Source organism: Bison bison, unplaced genomic scaffold, assembly GCF_000754665.1.
Source record: "Bison bison bison isolate TAMUID 2011002044 unplaced genomic scaffold, Bison_UMD1.0 scf7180017864266, whole genome shotgun sequence".
Taxonomy (NCBI): Eukaryota; Metazoa; Chordata; class Mammalia; order Artiodactyla; family Bovidae; genus Bison; species Bison bison.
The window spans coordinates 64,244-70,140 of NW_011494838.1; the positions used below are offsets into that span (position 1 = coordinate 64,244).

Sequence of the window (5,897 nt, forward strand, 5' to 3'; positions counted from 1 at the left end):
CGAGTCTGAAGGCAAACGTCCTGTCCCCACAGGTCAGAGGGGGGGTTGGCGCCCCAAGCAGGCCACCAGAGAAGAGCGGGCAGCCCCATGCTCACAGACCCCAGAGGGCTCACCCAGAACCAGCTTTGCTGTGAGCACTCAGACTGGAAACCCAAACTGAAATGGAGCCAAAAATCTCCATGACCCTGCTCAACACACGGCCAGGGAACAATTGATTAAAACTGATTAAAAACCATATGGAATGAAAGGAAAATAAACACAAACTTTGCAACTGACACCACATTTCAATTAAAAACTATTAACATTTTAGAAAACAAAAAAAGATCTACATGACCTTGAGTCTGGTGATGAGTTCTAAAGCACAACAAAAAAGCCAATATACAAAATGTTTTAAATAAATTAATTAAAACACTGACTTTTAAAAATGTATACATTCACTCTGTAGAGGACCTTGCTCAAGAAAACCACAGGACAAAGCGTTAGGGGAACCACTAACCAAAACCACCCGCCCGTCCTTGCCGGGCACCAGAGAAACCACCTGCAGGAGTCGTCTTACAACAGGAGGTCCTGGGTAAGAACAAGGAACTAAGAAGCCACCACCAACCAGAATTCAGGAAAGGTCAAAGGAGATAGGAGACTTCAATCCGCAGGTCTTACCAACCTCCCAGGATCCTCCTTGCTAGAATCCACCTTGGATGAGTGATGCATATGCCACCAGAAGGACCCCAATTCAGAATGACTGGCCAGAGACAAACCAGAAACTAACCCAGTGCCCATAAAACCTGAGACTGTGAGCCACGTGGCAGAGCAGTTCTCTCAGCTTCCCTCACCCTCTTGCCCTCCACCCAGGCAGCCCTTCCCAATAAAACCTCTAGCTTTGATAGTACACGTCTCCTCAGACAATTCATTTCCAAGTGTCAGACAAGAGCCCACTCTCAGGCCGTGGAAGGGGTCCCCCCTTCCTGCATCAAAACCACAAACCAGGAGAAAATATCTTCCAAATGTGTATCTGTGCAGAAGGAAATAGCACCCACTCCAGTATTCTTGTCTGGGAAATCCCATGGACAGAGGAGCCTGTCAGGCTACAGTCCAACAGCAGGGCATTTTTGAAGAGAGAAAACAGTCCCAGGAAAGTTAAGGCGCTCACCAAAGGCCCCAAAGCTTTCAATTACACAGCCAGAACTGTGGCTGAGCACTCCCAGCTCCCAGGCCTCTTGATACTGGCCTCTCTCACCAGATACAGGTGTGTGGCAAACTAGAATCTAAAACATGGCTGAGGGCTTCCCTGCTGGTTGAGTATTAAAGAATCTTCATGCCAATGCAGGAGACATAGGTTGGATCCCTGTCCATGCTGTGGAGCAGCTAAGCCCATGCACCGCAACCACTGAGCCTGTGTTCTAGATCCCGGAAGCTGCAACTACTGTGCCCATGAGCCCCAGAGCCTGTGTCCCACAACAACAGGAGCCACCAGTGAGAAGCCCATGCACCACAACTAGCATAGCCCCTGCTCTCCAGAACTAGACAAAAGCCCACACAATGAAGGCCCAGCACGGCCAAACATTAATAATTTAAAAAAAACGCATATCTGATAAAGAATTTGTACTTAAATTATACCAAGAACTCTAGAGCAAACAAACCCATTAATAATTGGTAAAGACTGTAACAGATACCTGGCCACAAAGGGTACACTGATAGTAAGCAACCATAAAAAAACCTACTCAAGATCCTGGTGGGATGCATGCACAGCCACCTTTGGAAGACAGTCTGACAGTTTTTTCCAAAGCTAAACAGACTCATCTAGGATGCAACACTACACCTCTTGTATTTAGACAACAGCTTTGAAACACTGTGTTCAAACAAAAACTAGCATAAAATAATGCACAGTAGCTTTATTCTGGGTTAAAAATTGGTTAAAAACTGAAAGACATCAGAATGTTCTTCTGTAAATGAATTAATAAGCAAATTAGGGCACATATACATCAAGGGGAGCAGAATATGCAACCCCAAGTTGTGTCTTTTTGACATCAGCATAATTCTGGACTGACATTTAAAAAACAACAGATCCAGGAGAATGTTTGAAACTGCCCTTATAGGAATTAAATTTACATTTATTAGGGAAATCTCTACTTGTAAGGCTCTCTCCACCTGTGTACCAGAAATGGAAGGATAACTAAGTCTTCAGAGAAGCTAGTCCATGGAGATGGCCTGGATGTAAATCTGCATAATATCCAGACCCTTGTTTACTGTGCTTTGCCTCCAAACCTCCCAAATCATTCCACCGCCACCCCTCATATCTTTCTTTTGTTCTTAGCTAAAGATAACACATAAGTTACAGGCTTGGGCCATTTCAGGTTTTCCTAGGTACCTTACAAGCATATAGGGGGTATGCATGGTAATAAGCTTCTGTTTTCCTCCAGTTCATCTGCCTTTCATTGTGGGGGAAAGTCTCAATGAGGAAAAGAGAAATATAAAGGGAACATTATTTTTCCTCCAATACACATGCCATGGAATAGCATTTGGAAATATAAAGGAATGAACCATCAAACCAAGCAAAAACCATGGATGAATCTTACATGTATATTGCTAAATGAAAGAATCCAGTCTACACACTAATGACCCCATTTATACGACATTCTGAAAAAGGCAAAACAGACTTAGAAAAAGATTATGAGGTAGGAGTTTCAATACTCCATCTGATACATTACAGATGAAATGGTTGGATGGCATCACCGACTTGATGGACGTGAGTTTGAGTAAGCTCCGGGAGTTGGTGATGGACAGAGAAGCTTGGCGGGCTGCAGTCCATGGGGTCGCAAAGAGTCAGACACAACTGAGCGACTGAACTGACATTTCAGATGAATATCTACCACTGTGCATTTGTATAAACCCATAGAGCCTTAGACCTCAATTAGTAAATCATAATCTATTCAAATTTAGTTATTTAGGACATGAGAGTGTCACAGAATGAAACACAGAATGCAGCAGTCTAAATGACTTAGAAATGCATGGAAAAAACTCACTCTTTGTTGTTGGCAGGGCCGGCATAGGCTGACGAAAGCTGAAGCACCAGCAGGTCCTGAGGATCTTTGCTCAAAGAAAGCCAGAACTGGGAAGATAAAGGGCACAGCAGGTCCCCACCCCGTTCCAGTCCTCTTGCTTCCCAGCCCGCTCTCTGGGCCTGGAGGAGGGTCCTCTCCGACTGGTCCGGTGTGGACACATGGGCAGCGTCACTGTGTGGTGACAGCCGGGCACACAGGGCCCCTGGGCCACATGCAGCCGCCCAGGGCTTCCAGGAGCCCATGTGCAAGCGCCGGGACAGACATCTGACACACAGACTCACCACCTAAAATGGAAACACCTGGTTCCTGGGAATCTGGAATTTACCTTTTTTAAGGCCCTTACCTTGGCCCTCGCCCTTCTGGGCTGCTGTGTCTCCTCCTGACTCCTCCCCCTGAGACGTGTGGCTCACAGGAGCATCCCCAGGACCTGAGCTACTCAGCAGCTCCCACTGTGGTCCAGCCTCTCAGAGGGGCTGCTCCACCACCCGTTGTAAACAGGGGAACTCGCCATGGAAAGGCCCCCAGCGCGACGGTCAGGAGACAGCTGCGCAGGGACGGCCACGCCCACACCGCCGGGGCCGCTGGGTTCACGGACTCTGTTTTCCTAGTAAGGGCCTCAGAGATCCCCTTGGTCCTTTCTGGAAGTGTTCTGGAACGGGAGTGCAGGAAGCTAGCACACACTTTCCATATTCGTGTCCTGCAATGCGGCTCAAGCCTTTCCCCTTCACGACCACACTGGCAATATCAGGAGTCACTTAAATCGTTTTTCCGTTTAGTTGCTCTGATTAACTCCAAGGACCACATGCCTACACGCATCTCTAACTGGAGCATGCAGGGCCCCAGTTCCAGGCACGGGGGACGCAAAACAGAGTGTCTGTGATACAGCTTCCCGGGGCATCATGTTTATTCCCGGTGCTTTAGAAGGACACCCATTCAGCCTGAACTAACCCCACAATGTCCCAAAGCCGAAACACCAATGGGTCCTGAGGAGACCCATCTCCTTCAGCCTGAAGTGAACCCCACAATGTCCCAAGGCCAAAACCTGAGCAGGTCCTGAGGAGACCAGACTCCCTGTCTTCCTGAACTGAGTCCCACAATGTCCCAAAGCTGAAGCCCCAATGGGTCCTGAGGAGACCAGACTCCAGTCAGCCTGAACTGAACCCCACAACGTCCCAAAGCTGAAGCCCCAATGGGTCCTGAGGAGACCAGACTCCCATCAGCAGCCACACACAGCCAGATGCTCAGGCAGAGCAGGAATTCTGCCTGGGGTGTGGGTGGGTCGGGGAGGCGGGCTCCTCGCCCCGGGCCAGCCAACGGGAACTGCAGCTCAAGCCTCCCTCACTCGCGCAGGTACAGCTAAGTGGAGACTCCGCCTCTCGGGGCAGTTCTGCTTAGGTCCATTAAACTATGGAAATTCAAACTGAAATATTGCCAATATCCAAAACTTCTCCAAAATAGTCAAGGAATAATTAACTTGAAACTGTATAGAATGAAATGTAGTCACCAAATTTATTAACAGACATTTAAATTTTGAAACTATCAAAATTGTGGACATAAACATAGAAAATCTACATGACCCTGGGTTTGGCCTGTATATCATGAGCTTTGAGTTTTAACACACAAGCTGTCAGTCCACAAAAGAAAAATATTGTGGACTTTATAGAAATAAATACGTCTATTCTGAAAGACCTCATTCAAAAAATCAAAATACAAGCTACAAACTGGGAGAAAATATTTGCAAAATTCATATTTGATACAGGATTTGGACACAAAATAGACAAAGACCTCTTGAATGACCCTATAAACAATAAGTAAGGATCTGAACAGACACCCAGCCAAAAAATGTTATACAGATAGTACAAAACACGTAATCTGAAGAGGAGAAAAGAGCTGACAAATGCAAATGGTGGGGGCCAGGCTCCTCGCTGCAGGACTGGGAAGTTACAGATAAGCAAAGAACAAGAGGATGAAGCTGAGCCCCTGACCACCACTCCTTATGGCTCTGAGTTGTGTCCGACAGGACCACCATCACCTGCACGTAGGTGCTATAACCCACCTGCCCCCTCTGGCCTTTCCCCTTCCTCCCTGCGATGATTCCAGTGACATTTCCAGCCTGCACCCCTCTGTTACCTCACCAACCAGAGAACCATGCACCAGTGAATCACATACTCTGTGACACCACCACCACCCTCCCCACCACCGTGTGGCCCATAAAACTGCTTTCCTGAAGCCCTTCAGGGATTTCAGGGTTTAGAGCACGAGTTACTGTCTCCACGTATTGGTGCCTTTACAATTAATGCTGCACTTTCCTTTACTGCACCTGGTGTCAGGCGACTGGCTTTACTGCACTCAGGTATGTGGACTCAAGTTTGGTTCAGTAACACAGAAGCCTCCCAGTTTCCCAGTTCCTTGTGCCCCAGGGACTGTGAGCTCCTTCTCCAGGGCATATGGCCAACCCCCACACTAATTCCCCTCTACACCCACAGCCCTGGCCCAAGCCTAATCCCTCCATCAGGCCCTACAAAGCTCCCTGCCCTCATGGTGTGTCTCACATCCCACACAACATGGTCTTTTTGAAGCCCGAACAAGACCATGCCCTGCTCCTCCCTGTGATTCCCCTCACCTGAAGAAGCCAGGCCTGATCCATTCCAGGTGACTCCAGGATCCTCATTCTCTCCAGACCCCACCTGTGTGGCCCCTGTCTGTGCCTGTCCAAATGGGCCTATGGTGATCTCCTAAAATGAGGCTTATTTTATATACAGATAATGGGGTGAATGGTGGCCCCAAAAGATGTGTCCCCCCCAGAACACAGGAGCAGAGCCATATCTGGGAAAAGAG

The 5,897-nt window shown here is 47.9% G+C and overlaps 1 pseudogene; it reads left to right on the forward strand.

Annotated features, from left to right (window-relative positions):
- Positions 1–5,686, forward strand: part of LOC104994779 — a 28,772-nt pseudogene extending 23,086 nt beyond the window's left edge.
- Positions 5,687–5,897: the final 211 nt, after the last annotated feature.